The sequence below is a fragment of the Schistocerca americana genome, chromosome 6 (assembly GCF_021461395.2).
Source record: "Schistocerca americana isolate TAMUIC-IGC-003095 chromosome 6, iqSchAmer2.1, whole genome shotgun sequence".
NCBI lineage: Eukaryota > Metazoa > Arthropoda > Insecta > Orthoptera > Acrididae > Schistocerca > Schistocerca americana.
In genome coordinates this window covers 304,274,414-304,298,034 of record NC_060124.1, presented here as the reverse complement: position 1 = coordinate 304,298,034, position 23,621 = coordinate 304,274,414, and positions in this window count along the sequence as shown.

Sequence of the window (23,621 nt, the reverse complement as noted above, 5' to 3'; positions counted from 1 at the left end):
TGTGTGATGTCCTTAGGTTAGTTAGGTTTAAGTAGTTCTAAGTTCTAGGGAACCCAGATGTTAAGTCCCCTATTGCTCAGAGCCATTTGAACCATTTTTTTTTTGTATTTGGAAAAACGCTATAAACTTATGCACCAACCAAATACTTTGCGGTGTTATATGGTATGGATCTGGGACGAGAGAATTACATTACAGGGGAATCATAAATTATCAGGAAATTGAGCAACCGCGAGGTGAGTTTATTCTTCAATTATGAATTGCCATATAAACAAATAAATTAATTAATTAAATTAAAAATGGGCACTTCTTTATGAAGTACTGAGAACACAATGGCTAACATAATCAAACATATCCCAGCGTTCAAGGCCGGATAATTCTACTGTATACCAACTTACTGGGACTCAGAAAGTGTATGGTGTATGGGAGTGTCAGCGGCATGCGTATAGACGGACGAATCGTACGTACTGTATGATCGTCACATAAAGTGGGAAAAATATACAGGGTGTTAATTAATATGTTGGCAACATTTGGGGAATGGATAGAGGACTTAAAAAGAAGCAAAAAGGTTCGTGTATACAGTAAGGGGGGGAGGGGTGGAGGGGTGACACAGCAGATGCAGACAGAAACATTTGCGCTGTGTATGGTGATAATGCCATTGGACAGAGCACGGCGAGAGAATGATTTTCTCGGTTTGAGCAGGATCGTTTTGGCAACAGAGACTCTTCACGTTCAGGAAGAAGACCTTCGATGTGTCATGAAGATCGTTTAAACGCATTAATCCCATATGATTCACGTTAGTTTACTCGAGAGCTTTCAGATGTGATGAAATGTGATCATTCCACCATCGTGTGAAATTTTGCATGCGATGTGGAAGATTCAAAAATCTAATGTGTGTGTACCGCATGCTCTAAGCCAAAAATCACAAAAATGGCTCTGAGCACTATGGGACTTCACTTCTGAGGTCATCAGTCCCCTAGAACTTAGAACTACTTAAACCTAACTAACCTAAGGACATCACACACATCCATCCCCGAGGCAGGACTCGAACCTGCGACCGTAGAGGTCACGCGGTTTCAGACTGTAGCGCCTGGTACCGCCCGGCCACTCCGACCGGCGCCAAAAATCACAAAAAATGGTCAATTTTTTTAGTTTCTTAATTAAAAACACTTCTTTGTTGTTACATGTTTGCTTAGTTTCTGTCTTTTTTTTCAGATTTCCAGCTTCGTTCTACATGTATATTTTCTTTTCAAACTATGTCTTCTCATGCCTAAATGAAATGCTTAGAATGTCCACAATTTGCTCCACACAAGCTTCTGAATGCCGGATCACGGGTTGTCTTATTAGCTACCATATTCCAGGTATCTGCTGAAATCCTTCTTGAACACGTTGGCGAAGAACGTCAAGATTTCCAATACATCTTGAGACATATTAACGCTAAACTGTTGTTGATAACTTATTTCCAAAACTGCAAAAGGATTCTCGTCCCCCTAGACAAGAGTGTTGCAAATATTCTGCATTCCATTCCTGGGAAACTTTGCTTTATCAGTAAATAGCATGGTAGACAGAGTGTATTGGTTCTGGGTGAACCCGCTCAGTAACCAAGCACAAATAGTTTTTTCTAGATTGAAAATCTGTTTCAGTAAGACCTTGCACTCTCTAAAGATGGTATGGATAAAGGACTTGCTCTTGCAACACTTCCACGCTGTCACGTGACTCACATTCTCAGTATCTGTTATTTCTCTGGTCCTGCCGCTATTATTGTTCTCAATACGGTGAAGTAATCAAAATTATAAATGAGACGTTCTTACACTATTTTGTCTTCGACAGTTAAATGAGCTTTTCTCCAAAGAACCTGTCTCTGCAAGACGTTTACGTATACTTCAAAAAGCCTTTCAGCATACAAAGGTCTGGTTTCAGATGCATTGCAGTTGGCAAGTTCATACATCAGGTTCATGTAGGCCATGTGCCGATAACAATACATTTTGGGCAGATATGTACAGAACACACTTGTACAATAAGAATACGGGAGATTAGGCGTCACGTCCGTGACTTGAAATCCGGCACGTCAAGTCGCTATCCAGATAAGGTTGCTAGCACGCTCTTGTTCAGTGGCACCCCTGTCGGAAATAAGCCATTCGATTCCTTGTGGGGAAAGAATGCTCAGTAGACACTAAACACTAGAACCAATAACAACTGTAGAGTAGTTATACTACTGATGGCGTTCTAAATACTTAAAGGATTTGTTTATATAGTGCTACCACGGTAATTAAGGAAAACATAATAAGGCTTTGAATTAACACTTCCCAAAACAAACAACATTCGAGAAGAAAAAATACCTATAGAACGAAGCCGGAAATTTCAAAACAAGAAGACAGAAACGAAGCAAATATGTAACAACAAAAAAGTGTCTGTAACTAATAAAATTAAAAACACCGAATGTATGTAGCATAAACGATATTTTTGCTTCTTTTGAAGTCCTCTATCCATTCCCCAGAGGTTTCACACTTATTAGTTAATACTCTGTATAATACCAATAATTTAAAAAAATTTCCAAATATGTAATAGGCACTGTATTAACAATTAAACGGTCTCAAACACTGCTTGTTCAATGCATATGGTCTTCATAAATTCAAAACTCGCCTGCTTCACGTCTGCTATGCAGCGAGCTACCTGAATTTAAGTATTAACTGTACTTTTCTTACTTGTCACTTCTTCTTCCGTGTGTTTTTGCTTTTAGGAAGCTTTAACTGTCGAGTGCTAGTAATAGTGTTCCATAGATTTCGTGTTCGTTTTGAATACAGTCAGAGAGAGTCCCTTTAGTCAGCCACAGTGCCAGTAGTGCTAGTGTTTGTTTTGAATACAGTCCAGAGACAGGTAGTACTATTTTCATTGTTTTCTACAAGAAGTGGCTAGCAATCACAGTTTAGTCAACAATCAGCCGCCTTTAGTGAATTAGCAGTCTAGTTAAAAGTTGATTAACTCTCTACAGTAAATTGATTCCTTAGGATGGATAGGATGTGTGACTGCTGTGTACGGACGCAGGAGGAGCTGGCCACTGTTCGCGGACAGCTGAGCGTGTTGATGGCCGCGGTCAGCCGTCTTCAGGCTGCTGCCTCGGAGTGTAGCGGCAGTGGGGAGTCTGGTGCGTCGCAAGGTACACCCCAGGTGTTACATGCTTCACCCACTGTCCCTGCTGTCGAGATATCTTCGCGGGTACCGGGCGCGGTTCGGCCACCCTCTCCCCAAGGGGAGTGGCGGGTTCAGTGGCGTTCGCGGCGCACGAGGCGGAGGGTAAATGTGGAGGCTGGTCGTGTGGCATCGCTCGCTCTGCCTGTGAGTGGACATGTGGCTACTCCTTCAGCAAGGTCCGAGCTGGCACACGGGGGGAGGGGTTTATTAGTTATTGGGAGCTCCAACGTTAGGCGGGTGATGGAGCCCCTTAGGGAAATAGCGGAAAGGTTGGGGAAGAAGGCCAGTGTTCTCTCTGTCTGCTTGCCGAGGGGTCTCACCCGAGATGTGGAGAAGGCCTTGCCGGCGGCGATAGAGAGCACTGGGTGCACCCGACTGCAAATTGTTGCTCATGTCGGCACCAATGACTCCTGCCGTCTGGGTTCAGAGGTCATCCTCAGTTCGTACAGGCGGTTGGCGGAATTGGTGAAGGCGGAAAGCCTCGCTCGTGGGGTGGAATCAGAGCTAACTATTTGTAGTATCGTTCCCAGAACCGATCGCGGTCCTCTGGTTTGGAGCCGAGTGGAAGGCTTAAACAAGAGGCTCAGACGATTCTGCGGAGATCTGGGGTGCAAATTTCTCGACCTCCGCTATCGGGTGTAGGGTCCCCCTGAATAGGTCAGGCGTGCACTACACGCCGGAAGCGGCTACAAGGGTAGCGGAGTACGTGTGGAGTGCACATGGGAGTTTTTTAGGTTAGAGAATTCCCTCCCTAGGCCCGACAAGACGCCTCCTGAGACGCGGCAAGGTAGGAGTAGGCAAAATGCAACAGGGAATAACAATATTAATGTGCTAATAGTAAACTGTAGGAGCGTCTATAGAAAGGTCCCAGAACTGCTCTCATTAATAAACGGTCACAACGCCCACATAGTACTAGGGACAGAAAGTTGGCTGAAACCAGACGTAAACAGTAATGAAATCCTAAACTCAGATTGGAATGTATACCGCAGCGACAGGCTGGACAGTGAAGGGGGAGGCGTGTTTAAAGCGATAAGAAGTGCAATATTATCGAAGGAAATTGACGGAGATCCGAAATGTGAAATGATTTGGGTGAAGGTCACGGTTAAAGCAGGCTCAGACATGGTAATTGGATGTCTCTAGAGGCCCCCTGGCTCAGCAGCTGTTGTGGCTGAGCACCTGAAGGATAATTTGGAAAATATTTCGAGTAGATTTCCCCACCATGTTATAGTTCTGGGTGGAGATTTTAATTTGCCGGATATAGACTGGGAGACTCAAATGTGCATAACGGGTGGCAGGGAGAAAGAATCCAGTAAAATTTTTTTGAGTGCTTTATCTGAAAACTACCCTGAGCAGTTAAACAGAGAACCGACTCGTGGCGATAACATATTCGACCTTCTGGTGACAAACAGACCCGAACTATTTGAAACAGTTAACGCAAAACAGGGAATCAGCGATCATAAAGCGGTTACGGCATCGATGATTTCAGCCGTAAATAGAAATATTAAAAAAGGTAGGAAGATTTTTCTGTTTAGAAAAAGTGACAAAAAGCACATTACAGAGTACCTGACGGCTCAACACAAAAGTTTTGTCTCAAGTACAGATAGTGTTGAGTATCAGTGGACAAAGTTCAAAACCATCGTACAATATGCGTTAGATGAGTATGTGCCAAGCAAGATCGTAAGAGATGGAAAAGAGCCACCGTGGCACATCAACCGAGTTAGAAAACTGCTGTGGAAGCAAAGGGAACTTCACAGCAAACATAAACATAGCCAAAGCCTTGCAGACAAACAAAAATTGCGCGAAGCGAAATGTAGTGTGAGGTGGGCTATGCGAGAGGCGTTCAATGAATTCGAAAGTAAAGTTCTATGTACTGGCTTTTCAGAAAATCCTAAGAAATTTTGGTCTTATGTCAAAGCGGTAGGTGGATCAAAACAAAATGTCCCGACACTCTGTGACCAAAATGGTACTGAAACAGAGGATGACAGACTAAACGCCGAAATACTAAATGTCTTTTTCCAAAGCTGTTTCACAGAGGAAGACTGCACTGTAGTTCCTTCTCTAGATTGTCGCACAGATGACAAAATGGTAGATATCGAAATAGACGACAGAGGGATAGAGAAACAATTAAAATCGCTCAAAGAGGAAAGGCCGCTGGACGTGATGGGATACCAGTTCGATTTTACACAGAGTACGCGGAGGAACTTGCCCCCCTCCTTGCAGCGGTGTACCGTAGGTCTCTAGAAGAGCGTAGCGTTCCAAAGGATTGGAAAAGGGCATAGGTCATCCCCGTTTTCAAGAAGGGACGTCGAACAGATGTGCAGAACTATAGACCTATATCTCTAACGTCGATCAGTTGTAGAATTTTGGAACACGTATTATGTTCGAGTATAATGAGTTTTCTTGAGACTAGAAATCTACTCTGTAGGAATAAGCATGGGTTTCGAAAAAGACAGTCGTGTGAAACCCAGCTCGCGCTATTCGTCCATGAGACTCAGAGGGCCATAGACACGGGTTCACAGGTAGATGCCGTGTTTCTTGACTTCCGCAAGGCGTTCGATACAGTTCTCCACAGTCGTTTAATGAACGCAGTAAGAGTATATGAACTATCAGACCAATTGTGTGATTGGATTGAAGAGTTCCTAGAGAACAGAACGCAGCATGTCATTCTCAATGGAGAGAAGTCTTCCGAAGTAAGAGTGATTTCAGGTGTGCCGCAGGGGAGTGTCATAGGACCGTTGCTATTCACAATATACATAAATGACCTTGTGGATGACATCGGAAGTTCACTGAGGCTTTTTGCAGATGATGCTGTGGTGTATCGAGAGGTTGTAACAATGGAAAATTGTACTGAAATGCAGGAGGATCTGCAGCGAATTGACGCATGGTGCAGGGAATGGCAATTGAATCTCAATGTAGACAAGTGTAATGTGCTGCGAATACATAGAAAGATAGATCCCTTACCATTTAGCTACAAAGTAGCAGGTCAGCAACTGGAAGCAGTTAATTCCATAAATTATCTGGGAGTACGCATTAGGAGCGATTTAAAATGGAATTATCATATTATATGATCATTCCATTTTAAATCGTCGGTAAAGCAGATGCCAGACTGAGATTCATTGGAAGAATCCTAAGGAAATGCAATCCGAAAACAAAGGAAGTAGGTTACAGTACGCTTGTTCGCCCACTGCTTGAATACTGCTCGGTGTTGTGGGATCCGTACCAGATAGGGTTGATAGAAGAGATAGAGAAGATCCAACGGAGAGCAGCGCGCTTCGTTAAAGGATCATTTAGTAATCGCGAAAGCGTTACGGAGATGATAGATAAACTCCAGTGGAAGACTCTGCAGGAGAGACGCTCAGTAGCTCGGTACGGGCTTTTGTTAAAGTTTCGAGAACATACTTTCACCAAAGAGTCAAGCAGTATATTGCTCCCTCCTACGTAAATCTCGCGAAGACACCATGAGGATAAAATCAGAGAGATTAGAGCCCACACAGAAGCATACCGACAATCCTCCTTTCCACGAACAATACCAGACTGGAATAAAAGGGAGAACCGATAGAGGTACTCAAGATACCCTCCGCCACACACCGTCAGGTGGCTTGCGGAGTATGGATGTAGATGTAGACGTAGAACTAACTTTTTTAGTCCTTTGAATTTACCTTTCATATTCGAGGCACTATCGTAGCAGTGTGCTCTTCAGTTATCCATTGACAAATCAAGATGAGCTAAAAAGTCTTTGAAAATACTAAACAGATTTTGTGATTCAGTGTTGGGGATCTTGTATAAGCCAATAAAAGTCTTCATTGATGATTAAGGAATCATCAACAGTACGAATACATAATGACACTTGTTCATGAATCGAAGAATCACTTGTTTTGTCACCCATAATAGAAAAATGTTCAGTCTTCTTGATTGACGCCAATACCTATCTCAACACAGACTTCCCTAGTAGATCAATGATCTCGTTTTGAATATTGTGGGACGTCCACTTATACCCTGAACGCCCTAACCAATCTTTAAACTCAGGTACGTCATTCTTTCGGAGTTCCAACAACTGAAAAAAAAAAAAAACATCTTCGTGCCATCTAATTCCTAGTCCTTGTCGGCATAGAAATTGCATGGTAGTAAAAATTGTCTCAAGAGCTAAACGGCCTTTCTCCGTATCACTAACTGTTCATTAAATTGGGAGGCCACACTTTGTATAGTGATAGAATTTAGTTTCGGAACACCTTCTTTATGCAAAAACGTATTTTCATGAAGACAAATCCTTTTTTTTTTTTTTTTTTTGAAGAAAATTGTAATAGATTTTTAGCATCCGCCTCTTTGCAGGTTTTGCGAAAAACTTTTTCGATTGATGCTTCATAGTCTAGCCATGTATATTTGGTCAACCAAGACTCCTGAAATGATCTTCCCTTACCGGATTGTCCAAGTTTCTGCTGTGAACGGTTCTCGCCTGAAGACGGTGAAGCAACTGACGACACAATAATTGTTGGGCGTTGACTTGCATTATCATCAGCTCCCATGCACGTCTTTTTGGTAACAAATTTACACATTGCAAAGTTAATTCACAGTACACTAAGAGACTAAAGTAAACGAATAGATTCCTTTTTAAATGTATTCAGGACAATTGTCACACGTAAATCTATGAATTTTCATGTTAAAATGAGCAGTAATCATTCCATAGTATACTTTAAAACAATGAAACACTTCAGACTTTGATTGGAGAGTGTAAGATGCTGTAAAGCGAGTACAAGTATTAGTTATTTTCCAATGGCGGCAAGTGTACACGTAACTTTAAACCGCTCTGCAGTTTTTGAGGACTTAATTTCAATCAAGTGTGTTGTTTGTGACGAAACAGTGCTAAATGGAGTTAGAATATGCGTGTTTAAACATAAATGGTGCCATTCACGCTGTTATGCTCAAGAAGATTTACAAATACAGTGTAAATGTGACATAGAGTGTAACGGCCGCGAGATCGCGAGTGAAAAGTGCTACGCGGGAATAGAAGATAGCGTGCATGACGAACTTCAAAAAGAACTTGACATTATAAAAAAATATATAAAAACAATGGAAAATTTGGTACTAACCATACGGGAACTGTCTGAATCGTCAAGGCAACAAGATCTCATTAATGCTAGCCATAAAATTCGTAGGTATGCACAACCAAATGTACAAAGTGTAAACAGTACGACTGTAACTAGAAATATGAACGAACTGATCACTCTAAAAGACACAAGTGAATTAAACGCAAGAAAAGAAAGTGTTAATAGTGCATCTATGGATAAAAATATGAACAAACTATCCACACAAAAATATACAAGTGGATTAAACGGAGAAAAACACAAGGTAAATATTCGTAAGGAAAAAAAAGTAAACAACCACGTTATGCATAAGCAAGGATACAAGCAACAGACATATATTTTTGCAGATAGTCATGGGAGAGGAGTTACGGAAATTATGAGAAGAAATCACCCAGACCTTAATGTAACAGGCATCATCAAACCAGGCGCGCCATTACGCGAAATTCTGAAAAACAGCGACAACATATTAACGACGGGTAACAGCTGCATCATAATAGGAGGCGCAAATGATGTTTACTGTAATGAAACTCGGCGTGCAACGAGAATCCTAAAGGAAACAATCAAAAGGATGCCTCAAGTGCATTTCTACATTGTTAGTATCCCCAGGAGGCACGATCTGATGGAAAACTCGTGCGTAAACATCGAGATTGTTACAGCAAACAGGCTATTTGAGAAAATATGTCGAGGTTTCCAGAATACGACTTTTGTAGAGATAAACAGTGTTCACAGAGAGCACTTCACAAGACATGGTCTCCACATGAACGTAAAAGGGAAAAAGATTATTAGTGCCGAAATACTTAAATTTATTAATGAGTCATCTGTAATGGAAGTGTCTCCAATCCCAATTCCGCCAAAACAAGAGTTGTCTGTAACAGTGGAACCATCATTATCTGCAGTAGAGCTACAACAAACACCAGCAGCAGCAGCAAAGGCTCAGATGTTCTCAGCAGCAGTGTCTGATAAACCAATAGCAGCAGAATCACCACAATCATCAGCAGAGCTGTCGTCATCAGCAGCAGCATCCAGAACAGCAGACCCCATAATACTACCTCAAGGCAATGAAAATGCATGTGAGGAAAACATACGAAGGTCATTAGCTGCAGCAGCTAACGAAGAAGAGCAGTCACCAAGTCGGCGAGCACAGGAGCCACCAGCATCAGCAACCACACAGAAGAGGTGCCCGAGGCCTGGGAGATCAACAGCAGAAGCAGCTTCCAATCAAGACAGATGCCTGAGAACTAGGAGATCTGCTACACTAAGTGAGAATTTTTTATGGTACCGAGTAAGCAGAAAGAGAACATGGAAAAAGATGTAAGTAAAACTGTCCATTTTAAATACCAGTGTGACAATAGTGAGAGGAATATAAACACCGGACAAAGATACGTTCCAGGTTTAATGACACAAACTGAAAAAAATCACTGCATAGTACCAGAAGCAAAGGGAGCAAGTGAACTGCTTAGTATATTACAGGAAGGGGAACTATTACATTTAAAGCCAACTGTTAGAATACTTCACCAAAATGTTCAATACATAAACAATAAAACAGAGGAACTAGAGGTAATATTACAGGAGTATAGGCCAAACATTCTAGTAGTTACAGAACATGGGCTAAAAGAAAATCACATAGGAATGTACAACTTGAAGAATTATGTGAAAGTAGCCAGTTTTTGCAGAACTTCCTATAAAGGTGGTGGGGTTGCTATTTTTTCTAACTATAAATCAACTAAAGCCATAAATATAACAAAATATGCTATAGAATTGAGCTTTGAAGCTACAGCACTGGAAACTAAAATTGCTGGGAATTTATGTTGTGTATTAGGTTTGTATCGATCACCAAATGGTATAATTAAAACCTTCTTTGAACAGCTGGAAGATATAATCCAACACCTCTCAAAAACATATGCTTATTTGATCATTATAGGAGATCTGAACATAGACACGAGTAAAAATACAGACAATACTAAGACCCTACTGGACTTATTGTGCATATACAATCTAAAAATAAAAATAGATAAACCAACCAGAGTAACAAAGCATAGTGAAACTATTATTGATCATGTAATAACAAATATTCCTACATGCTATTGTGACACACAGGTAATAAACTCCACATTAGCAGACCATTTTGCAATCATGATAGACATAAATATAAAGACTAGTGATTCAGTGCAGAAGATATGGGAGATGAGAAGACAGAACTACCCACATAACATAAATCTGCTAAAAAAGATGTTAGAGGCAGAAAACTGGGAAACAATATATGCAGCTAAAGATGCAAACACCAAATGGAACCAGTTTTATTCTTTATTCAATTATTATTATGATGTTACATGTCCTGTTAGTAAAAGGCTTGTCAAACAGCAACAAAAAAAGAAAAGCTGGGTGACTGGAGAAGTAATCCATGCCAGAAATAATCTGAGAGTGTATTATGACCTCTCCAAACAAAAAAATAATGAGGCCTACAACACACTGTATAAAATAAAAAAGAAAGAGTACTGTAGTTTTATCAGAGAAACTAAAGCATCATTCATCAGGATGTCTATAGATAAGGGAAAGAACTACTCAAAAGGTTTATGGTCGTTCATTAATGGAGAGAGAGGAAAAGTAGCAAATCGGGCAGAGGACATCTGCCCACATCAGTGGGAAAAGCAACGCAAACCCTCTAGAAGTAGCCAATACTTTTAACAGATATTATATTACTGTAGCAGACGAATTAATAAGTCAAAATAAAACAAATGCAGTAAGTAAATTGTTAAACCCCCCACATACAAATCATACTATGGTTTTCATACCTACAACAGATGCAGAAGTGTCAAACCTAATAAAACAACTTAAAATTAAACATTCTTCTGGCTTGGATGGTGTCACATCACATCTCATAAAGGAATGCAGAGAATTTATATTAAAACCATTGACACACATGCTGAATGCTGCGATAGAAGAAGGTATATTTCCAGATTCACTGAAAGTAAGTAAAGTGAAGCCAATATTTAAGAAAGGGAACAGGGATGAATTAGGAAATTACAGGCCAATATCATTGATCTCAACATTTGCTAGAATCTATGAAATGATAATAAAGAATAGAATTGTAAGTTTTATAACAAAGTACAGTATACTGCATTCATCACAACATGGTTTCAGAGAAGGGAAGTCAACAAAAACAGCATCAACAGATATAATTGAGCACATTCTTAATTTACTTGACAGGCAACAAAAGACTTGCGGGATTTTTATGGACCTATCTAAGGCATTTGATTGTGTGAACCACTCAAAATTAATGATGAAATTATATCAGTATGGAATTAGAGGAAAATGCTATGACATACTTAAATCATACATTACAAATAGGAAACAATGTACAGAAATCAGACATACTAGTGGGGGAAACATAACAAACTACATATCAGAATTACAAACAGTTAAACACGGTGTGCCGCAAGGGTCTGTGCTTGGGCCAATACTATTTATACTCTACGTAAATGACTTCCCCAACTATATAAATCAGAAACTTATTATGTATGCTGATGACACAACAATCATTTGCACAGCTGACACAAAGGAGGAGCTTGAGAAGGAAGCACTCCTGACTATTGAAAATGCAAATAAATATTTAACACAAAACAACCTGTTTATGAATCAGTCTAAAACAATGAATGTAGTATTTCAGACCAAGCATAGTGAAAATTATAATATAAATGTTAATATAAATGGAAACACTATTAAAGAAGTAACCAGCACAAATTTTCTAGGAACTACAATAGACAAACATTTGGCATGGGGGGAGCACATAGATGCACTGTGTAAAAAGATAAACAAACAGATCTTCATCATGCATAAAACAGCTAAGACTGTGGATGATAAAGTCCTCAGATCAATGTATTATGGACTTGTCTTCCCACATTTGTCTTATTCGGTTCATATATGGGGAAATGCACAAGCTGGCTACCTAAAAAGAATATTCACAATTCAGAAAAGGGCAGTGAGATGCATTGCAAAAATACCACCAAGACAGACCTGTAGGCAAGCTTTTGTACACTATAATATTATGACAGTATATTCACTGTATATATACCAAAGCATAATGGTGGTAAGGTCAAGTGATAAACACCTCCTAAATAAAGATGTACACAAACACGGTACAAGAGGAAATGAAAATTACTACATGATAAACAGAAATCTAAAACTGTCTATGACTGCCCCAGAAGAAGCAGGCAAAAGGTTTTTTAATAAACTCCCCAAAATCATTAAAAAAGAAACAGATCTAAAATGTTTTAAAAATCATTTGAAACTATATCTCACAGAGAAATGTATATACAGTTTGAGTGAATACTAAGATGTGTTTAAATATATCATTACTGAAATGTACCTGTAAAAATTATCATTTCTGTATGTTTTTTTGATTTGTGTGTACATATAATGTGAAACATGTAAAACCTTTGTATGATTATGGACTATTTCTGTTTAATCATTTGTTTCATTTATATATATATTGAAATCAAGTTTGATGTTAATAGGCTATTGTATGACACACCCAATACTCTCAGCTGGATTTTCAGCTGGAGTCCATGGGCAAAGAATAAATAAATAAAATAAATAAATAAATAAAATATAGTCATACGAAATAGTCCACTAGAGGCTAAAATTAGAACACTAAACACGTCTGCAACATGCACTGAGCGAAAATATCACAACGGAATGACTGTGACAGCAGATTGGGCTTTATATAGTCGAGGCATCATAATGTCTCGAAGTGTCAAGGTGATGTGAGATCGAGGGTTCCACGCGTGCTCCAGTTCCTTTGATGTCACCGTGGCCACAGCACTGGCCCGCCGGCACCAGACTTTTCCCAAAGATTCGCACATCTGGACAAATTCTAATTGTGCCCACAGCACCGTAGCACTATCATAATTAACACCAATCATTTTCAGTTAACCTACTTACTACTATAATAATTATTTGTTTTATCTCGTTACTGAATGTATTTTAAAAGGTAACTATCATCAAACAACGAAAATAAAAAATCCAACATAATTTTGTGATTTTGCGAAGTATAATATAACTAACAAATTTCTTAATTTATTGGGGTGGCTCTACCCCCACAAAAGAATTTTTGAGGGGGATCGGACCCCCTCAGGCCCCATGGAGTCGGCGCCTGTGCAATAGCCCAGTCCTTGCCTCCTCCTTTTCTCTCTTGCTTCGTTTGCCGTTTGGTGAGCAGCTAACTCTGCTTCACATACACCAAGCTCTTTCAGTTGCCGCAGTCCTTTAGCTGTGTTCTGTCCAAATCTTACCCCCTAACTTCTCCAGAACCTTAAGTCTTTCATAGTTCCCACCATTAAAAGTTATTACAGCATCATACACTTCTAGCTTTAGACTCATAAGGCCAACATATACATTTTTAGGCACATAGCACCACACAACATTATTGAAGGACCCATTCACATTACGGGTCTTCTCATTAAACACTTCTTTAGTGGCTCAGGATTTGCCAAATATGTGTAAATAGGTTTGATTGCCTCTATTACAGCCAAAGGAAGAGAATGTTTATGTGTAAATTCGTGCAGGGTGCCAGAAAATTCAGCTTGCCTATATTTACACCAAGTGTTTGGTGGAGGTGGACACAAAGCACGAAGCATGACATGGCTTTTCATCGGTTGATATTTGATGAAAGAAAGTGCTCCACACAGCTCTTTTCATGTTCTCTACATTTTCAGTTTTCGCTAATGGCCTTCCCGTAATATTCCTGTAATTCATCAATTACTTTGCCCATTAGTCTTTCAGCACATTTTATTGTCTTGCAACCAGAGTTTTGTGTTACCCAGCTTGATTTTTAGGTTATGCAGATGTGTTCCCATCCTTTCCTTGACACACTCAAGTTTTTATATAGGGACATAATATGGCTTACTTTTTTGTACTGCAATGAAAGCCTTACTGTCTCCATCACCTAAGTAATTCAAATATCTGACACCTCTCTCCCTCTGCGAATGTTGGGAAATGTTAACTGCTCCTTTTACCTCCATTCCTCCTCTTGTACCATCATAGTTTTTTATACGCTTCTGCTTATGAAGTAATCTGTTCTTCTGGTTCACTGTACAACGTTGGCAGTACTTACTGAGAAATTCAAAATCTAAAACTTTTCCAGTGTCAATACTTATTGCAGATGCAAAACCATTTTTAGAACTAAACCCACACTTTTACGAGGATCCATCCAGAGCAATGCTGATGTCTGTGTCACCCTCATTTTGTTCAATAGCTTCTGCTGTAGCAGCAACCATTGAATCTTCAGCCACAGCACTTACAGAATCCCCAATTGCTTTTACTTATTTCATATACCTAGAAGGTGGTTTTGGCTCTGAGCACTATGGGACTCAACTGCTGAGGTCATTAGTCCCCTAGAACTTAGAACTAGTTAAACCTAACTAACCTAAGGACATCACAAACATCCATGCCCGAGGCAGGATTCGAACCTGCGACCGTAGCGGAAGGTGGTTTTGGCAAAATCAACATAGTGCAGAGAACATCACCAGCCCTTGCACCTTCAACAATGCATATGATGTCAGTGGTGACTTGGTTAAAATAGCTACTCAAGCTGGTGGTACTAATGTGCATTTCATGCAACTGTTTCAGCGTCGTGATCGGCCTCACCTTAATGCGGCTGTTAGGTGCGTTAACGTGGGACTGGGGAGGGCACTGATGGCGGAGGGCATGGATCACATCTCAGTGGTGCCAGTTGGGTCCATCAGTAGATGGGGGTTTACTAGGCATGGCCTGCACCTCAATAGGTATGGGAAGGGGAGGCTGGCTAAGCTTATAGGTGACAGTGTAGTGGGTGGTGGTGGTGGTAGTGGTATCACTCATGGAAAAATTCCTATAGTAGTTGGTGTTAGAGCTGCACCTTTTTTAGACTGAAGTCAGCTGATAGGTATACCTGCTTAAAGGAAGTGCCTCTAACTAAGGGCTCACCTCCAGAGGATGTAATGCTTCCAAGTAGAGAAGGAATTAGCGTATTTCATCAAAATATAAGAGGTATTAGAGATAAAGTTAATGAACTGCTAATAGATGTTAACTCTGAAATTATTGGTATATCAGAGCACCACTTAAATAATTTGATAATTCAGAGGCTTCCTTTACCAGGATACAGATTAGCTGGCTCTTTCTCAAGGAGTTCCTTGCGGGGTGGGGGAGTGGCTCTGCACGTAAAAAACAGTATTTCATTTGAGTCCATAGACGTATCACACACTGCACTGAACAGATATTTGAAAGTTGTGCAGCATTAGTTGAATTTAGTGAAACTAAACTTCTAATTGCTGTTGTTTATAGGTCCCCTAATTCCGACTTCAGAGCATTTTTGCTTAAGCTAGAGAGGGTTCTCGATTCACTTTGTAGGAAGTACCAGAAAGTAGTTCTATATGGTGACTTCAATATTAATTTTGTACATGATTATTGTGCAAGAAAAAGGATGTTGTTAGATCTCCTAAATTCATGTGATCTGATGCAAACTGTGTTTTTTCCAACTAGGGTGCAGGGGAACAGTAGCACAGTCATAGACAATATTTTTATTCATTCTTCATTACTAGATGGGCATTCTGTTAGTAAAAGGGTGAATGGCCTTTCAGACCATGATGCACAAATTTTATCACTAAAAGGTTTTTGTACTCTAACCAATGTCATATTTAATTACAAACTACGTAGGAAAGTTAATCCAACATCAATAGAGAGTTTTTCAAAACTTGTCAAGGAACAAGAGTAGCAAGATGTTTATAGTGCTGATAATATAGATGATAAATACAATGCTTTCCATAACACATTTCTCATGCTCTTTGAGAGTTGCTTTCAATTAGAACATTCTAAACGGGGTACTAGCAGTAATGGACAGCCCGGTTGGCTGACTAGTGGGATAAGGATATCATGTAGAACAAAGTGTGAATTATATCAAAATGTTAGAAGTAGTCACAATCAAGCTACAGTAGCCCATTGTAAACAGTATTGTAAGGTGCTTAAAAATGTTATTAGCAAGGCAAAAAGTATGTGGTATGCAAATAGAATAGCTAATTCACAGGATAAAATTAAAGCCATATGGTCAGTTGTGAAGGAAGTGTCTGGTCAGCAGCACAAAGTTGACGATATAAAGTCAGTTTGCAGTAATAATATTTCTGTTACTGATAAATCAGATATGTGTACAGTATTTAACAACCATTTTCTGAGCATTGCTGGTGAATTAAATAAAAATTTAGTATCTACAGGAAATCATATAAATTTCTTAGCAAATGCCTTTCCGAGATTGACATCTGAAATATTCCTCTGTGATACAGACAAGAGGGAGATTGAGACAATAATCAAATCACTGAAGACTAAGGACTCTCATGGTTATGATGGAGTGTCTTGTAGAATATTAAAGAACTGTGCTGGACATGTTAGCCCTGTATTTAGTCATATTTGTAATTTTTCCTTTAGAAATGGTCAGTTTCCTGAGCGATTAAAGTACTCAGTAGTAAAGCCACTTTATAAAAAGGGAGAAAGGGATAATGTAGATAATTTTAGACCTATTTCTATGCCATCAGTGTTTGCAAAAGTTATCGAAAAGGCTGTGTATGTAAGGTTAATTTATCATTTTATATTACACGATTTGCTATCAAATGTACAGTTCAGCTTTAGAAGTCGTTTGACAACTGAAAATGCTATATTCTCTTTTCTCTGTGAGGTACTGGATGGGATAAACAAACAGTTCAAATTCCTAGGTGTTCAGATTGATAGTAAGCTTAGTTCAAATTCCTAGGTGTTCAGATAGATAGTAAGCTTTCGTGGAAAGCCCACGTTCAGGATCTTGTTCAAAGACTTAATACTGCCATTTTCACTATTCGAACGGTATCGAAAGTGAGTGATATTTCGATACGTAAATTAGTCTACTTTGCTTATTTTCATTCACTTATGTTGTATGGTGTCATGTTTTGGGGCAACTTTTCCCATTATAGAAGGATATTTTTTGCTCAGAAACGGGCGGTTCGGGCAATAAGTTGTGTGAATTCACGAACCTCTTGTGTCGACCTCTTGTCACGAGTCTGGGTATTTTGACATTGGCCTCTCAATATGTATATTCCTTATTGTCGTTTCTTGTTACCAATATTAGTTTATTTCCAACAATAAGCAGCTTTCACTCGGTTAATGCTTGGCAGAAATCAGACCTCCATTTGGATCGGACTTCCTTAACTCTTGTGCAAAAAGGTGTGCAGTATACTGCTGCATCCATTTTCAATAAGCTGCCACTCGAATTCAAAAATCTTAGCAGTAATTCACACGCTTTCAAATCGAAACTGAAGAGTTTCCTCATGGGTCACTCCTTCTATTCTGTCGAGGAGTTCCTTGAAAAATTAAGATGATTCTCATTGTATTGCTGATAGCATTTGCTTAAACTTATGGACTGATTTTCTTTCAGGTTCATGAACATTTATTTTTATCTGTTATTACTTTTTAAGTTGTAACTTCATGTACTGACACGTTCCTTGACCTTGGAGACTTGCTCCTCAATTTGCTTCTACGGAACTTGACATTTAAATAAATAAAGGCCATAGAACAGTCTCACATTAGTCTCATACAATTCATTACCTGAACACTTTGATGAAGTATGAAATGCTTTTTTCGTTTCTACTCTTCTGACATTTAATAATTAATTTAGGTACTACACCTATTCTGGCTCCAGCATCCTCATAAAGTTTAACTTCGCCATCACAACGACAGTAAGAGAGTTTCAGAAAGAACTTGTAGGGGAACCTGGCCTAAAATAACACACCCTGAGCCAAACTGACTCTGTGTTCAATATTTATTTATATTTGTTTGTACAAAGTTGCAAACATGAAGATAACTAACAAACACATGTTTTAGTACACAAGATATTTTTAAAAAGAAAATATTTTTTGCAGAAAATTAGCATTGCAAAATTGCTTCAGTGTTTTATTTTACCCTAGTTACTGGGGGTAAAATGAAACACGTGTAGGTCATTTTACCCTAGTAAAAATATCATGTTATAAAGTATTCAGTCTTTGCATATGTCACATATAAATCTCTTAGCTGTCCTAGTAAGATCTGCGTATTCAGCATGTGCCCACACGGCACATTTTACACACTGCAGCCAAGTCTCCCTAGGCTAAGAACGACTAAAAAGGTTATTTCAGTAAATACAAGGAGCATCCACCTAAAATATCCGCTTTGTCTTCACTTTCATCCCTGAATGTCAGCTGTCTTTTTGCATTTATTCACTCTTTTCTCTCTTCTAATGCTCGCTTTCCTGCAACCGTTGCTTGTAAATATAGTAGATGTGGACTACTGGTTAAAATTTGGGAACCATCCCGTTTTCTTTTGCTTTGAACATAAGATCCAGAAGCTGATGGGACTGGTAATATATCCTGTGGTGAAACTCGGATATGTTGGGTCTTGGAACAGTATGTTTCCCTTAGATCTGATAGAGGGGTATTTGGACTATTCTCACTATTTTCATTAGAACTGTATGGAAGTCTTCTTTTGAAGTCGAGTCATTCTGGATACATTGTTCTTCTGAATGTGTTGGCTCACCTATATTCTCCACTGTAACTTCTTCATTGCCTGTCTCTTCACACACTTCATCAATGTTTGTTACTAACGAAGGCAAAAATTCGTGCTCTGGAAATATTTGTGGGTTGAACTGCCAAATTCTGGTTTTCCTGAAACCACTTAAGGCATTACTAATACACTCCTGGAAATGGAAAAAAGAACACATTGACACCGGTGTGTCAGACCCACCATACTTGCTCCGGACACTGCGAGAGGGCTGTACAAGCAATGATCACACGCACGGCACAGCGGACACACCAGGAACCGCGGTGTTGGCCGTCGAATGGCGCTAGCTGCGCAGCATTTGTGCACCGCCGCCGTCAGTGTCAGCCAGTTTGCCGTGGCATACGGAGCTCCATCGCAGTCTTTAACACTGGTAGCATGCCGCGACAGCGTGGACGTGAACCGTATGTGCAGTTGACGGACTTTTTAGCGAGGGCGTATAGTGGGCATGCGGGAGGCCGGGTGGACGTACCGCCGAATTGCTCAACACATGGGGTGTGAGGTCTCCACAGTACATCGATGTTGTCGCCAGTGGTCGGCGGAAGGTGCACGTGCCCGTCGACCTGGGACCGGACCGCAGCGACGCACGGATGCACGCCAAGACCGTAGGATCCTACGCAGTGCCGTAGGGGACCGCACTGCCACTTCCCAGCAAATTAGGGACACTGTTGCTCCTGGGGTATCGGCGAGGACCATTCGCAACCGTCTCCATGAAGCTGGGATACGGTCCCGCACACCGTTAGGCCGTCTTCCGCTCATGCCCCAACATCGTGCAGCCCGCCTCCAGTGGTGTCGTGACAGGCGTGAATGGAGGGACGAATGGAGACGTGTCGTCTTCAGCGATGAGAGTCGCTTCTGCCTTGGTGCCAATGATGTCGTATGCGTGTTTGGCGCCGCGCAGGTGAGCGCCACAATCAGGACTGTATACGACCGAGGCACACAGGGCCAACACCCGGCATCATGGTGTGGGGAGCGATCTCCTACACTGGCCGTACACCACTGGTGATCGTCGAGGGGACGCTGAATAGTGCACGGTACATCCAAACCGTCATCGAACCCATCGTTCTACCATTCCTAGACCGGCAAGGGAACTTGCTGTTCCAACAGGACAATGCACGTCCGCATGTATCCCGTGCCACCCAACATGCTCTAGAAGGTGTAAGTCAACTACCCTGGCCAGCAAGATCTCCGGATCTGTCCCCCATTGAGCATGTTTGGGACTGGATGAAGCGTCGTCTCACGCGGTCTGCACGTCCAGCACGAACGCTGGTCCAACTGAGGCGCCAGGTGGAAATGGCATGGCAAGCCGTTCCACAGGACTACATCCAGCATCTCTACGATCGTCTCCACGGGAGAATAACAGCCTGCATTGCTGCGAAAGGTGGATATACGCTATACTAGTGCCGACATTGTGCATGCTCTGTTGCCTGCGTCTATGTGCCTGTGGTTCTGTCAGTGTGATCATGTGATGTATCTGACCCCAGGAATGTGTCAATAAAGTTTCCCCTTCCTGGGACAATGAATTCACGGCGTTCTTATTTCAATTTCCAGGAGTGTAGTAGCAGCTTTCCCATACGCATCACAAAATACACTCCTGGAAATGGAAAAAAGAACACATCGACACCGGTGTGTCAGACCCACCATACTTGCTCCGGACACTGCGAGAGGGCTGTACAAGCAATGATCACACGCACGGCACAGCGGACACACCAGGAACCGCGGTGTTGGCCGTCAAATGGCGCTAGCTGCGCAGCATTTGTGCACCGCCGCCGTCAGTGTCAGCCAGTTTGCCGTGGCATACGGAGCTCCATCGCAGTCTTTAACACTGGTAGCATGCCGCGACAGCGTGGACGTGAACCGTTTGTGCAGTTGACGGACTTTGAGCGAGGGCGTATAGTGGGCATGCGGGAGGCTGGGTGGACGTACCGCCGAATTGCTCAACACGTGGGGTGTGAGGTCTCCACAGTACATCGATGTTGTCGCCAGTGGTTGGCGGAAGGTGCACGTGCCCGTCGACCAGGGACCGGACCGCAGCGACGCACGGATCCACGCCAAGACCATAGGATCCTACGCAGTGCCGTAGGGGACCGCACTGCCACTTCCCAGCAAATTAGGGACACTGTTGCTCCTGGGGTATCGGCGAGGACCATTCGCAACCGTCTCCATGAAGCTGGGCTACGGTCCCGCACACCGTTAGGCCGTCTTCCGCTCATGCCCCAACATCGTGCAGCCCGCCTCCAGTGGTGTCGCGACAGGCGTGAATGGAGGGACGAATGGAGACGTGTCGTCTTCAGCGATGAGAGTCGCTTCTGCCTTGGTGCCAATGATGGTCGTATGCGTGTTTGGCGCCATGCAGGTGAGCGCCACAATCTACATCTACATCTATACTCCGCGAGCCACCTTACGGTGTGTGGCGGAGGGTACTTATTGTACCACTATCTGATCCCCCCTTCCCTGTTCCATTCACGAATTGTGCGTGGGAAGAACGACTGCTTGTAAGTCTCCGTATTTGCTCTAATTTCTCGGATCTTTTCGTTGTGATCATTACGCGAGATATATGTGGGCGGTAGTAATATGTTGCCCATCTCTTCCCGGAATGTGCTCTCTCGTAATTTCGATAATAAACCTCTCCGTATTGCGTAACGCCTTTCTTGAAGTGTCCGCCACTGGAGCTTGTTCAGCATCTCCGTAACGCTCTCGCGCTGACTAAATGTCCCCATGACGAATCGCGCTGCTTTTCGCTGGATCATGTCTATCTCTTCTATTAATCCAACCTGGTAAGGGTCCCATACTGATGAGCAATACTCAAGAATCGGACGAACAAGCGTTTTGTAAGCTACTTCTTTCGTCGATGAGTCACATTTTCCTAGACTTCTTCCTATGAATCTCAACCTGGCGCCTGCTTTTCCCACTATTTGTTTTATGTGATCATTCCACTTCAGATCGCTCCGGATAGTAACTCCTAAGTATTTTACGGTCGTTACCGCTTCCAATGATTTACCACCTATGGCATAATCGTACTGGAATGGATTTCTGCCCCTATGTATGCGCATTATATTACATTTATCTACGTTTAGGGAAAGCTGCCAGCTGTCGCACCATGCATTAATCCTCTGCAGGTCCTCCTGGAGTACGTACGAGTCTTCTGATGTTGCTACTTTCTTGTAGACAACCGTGTCATCTGCAAATAGCCTCACGGAGCTACCGATGTTGTCAACTAAGTCATTTATGTATATTGTAAACAATAAAGGTCCTATCATGCTTCCCTGCGGTACTCCCGAAATTACCTCTACATCTGCAGATTTTGAACCGTTAAGAATGACATGTTGTGTTCTTTCTTCTAGGAAATCCTGAATCCAATCACAAACCTGGTCCGATATTCCGTAAGCTCGTATTTTTTTCACTAAACGTAAGTGCGGAACCGTATCAAATGCCTTCCTGAAGTCCAGGAATACGGCATCAATCTGCTCGCCAGTGTCTATGGCACTGTGAATTTCTTGGGCAAATAGGGCGAGCTGAGTTTCACATGATCTCTGTTTGCGGAATCCATGTTGGTTATGATGAAGGAGATTTGTATTATCTAAGAACGTCATAATACGAGAACACAAAACATGTTCCATTATTCTACAACAGATTGACGTAAGCGAAATAGGCCTATAATTATTCGCATCTGATTTATGACCCTTCTTGAAAATGGGAACGACCTGCGCTTTCTTCCAGTCGCTAGGTACTTTACGTTCTTCCAGCGATCTACGATAAATTGCTGATAGAAAGGGGGCAAGTTCTTTAGCATAATCACTGTAGAATCTTAAGGGTATCTCGTCTGGTCCGGATGCTTTTCCGCTACTAAGTGATAGCAGTTGTTTTTCAATTCCGATTTTATTTTAATCAGGACTGCATACGACCGAGGCACACAGGGCCAACACCCGGCATCATGGTGTGGGGAGCGATCTCCTACACTGGCCGTACACCACTGGTGATCGTCGAGGGGACACTGAATAGTGCACGGTACATCCAAACCGTCATCGAACCCATCGTTCTACCATTCCTAGACTGGCAAGGGAACTTGCTGTTCCAACAGGACAATGCACGTCCGCATGTATCCCGTGCCACCCAACGTGCTCTAGAAGGTGTAAGTCAACTACCCTGGCCAGCAAGATCTCCGGATCTGTTCCCCATTGAGCATGTTTGGGACTGGATGAAGCGTCGTCTCACGCGGTCTGCACGTCCAGCACGAATGCTGGTCCAACTGAGGCACCAGGTGGAAATGGCATGGCAAGCCGTTCCACAGGACTACATCCAGCATCTGTACGATCGTCTCCATGGGAGAATAGCAGCCTGCATTGCTGCGAAAGGTGGATATACACTGTACTAGTGCCGACATTGTGCATGCTCTGTTGCCTGTGTCTATGTGCCTGTGGTTCTGTCAGTGTGATCATGTGATGTATCTGACCCCAGGAATGTGTCAATAAAGTTTCCCCTTCCTGGGACAATTAATTCCCGGTGTTCTTATTTCAATTTCCAGGAGTGTATTTCAGCTACCTGAAATTCAGTTATGACTGTCCCAAGATTATATTTTAAGCACATTGTGGCGGACTGATCATAGTAAGCCTTCAGGAGGCCATAGAAACATACGTCTAGAGGTTGCAGCTTGTGTGTGCAATGAGGAGGAAAAGAATCATAATCATGCCGTTCTCTCTTGCATAAATGGATACTTCTAAGCCTTTATACGTACTATGTCCATCTAATAGTAATAAAACCTTG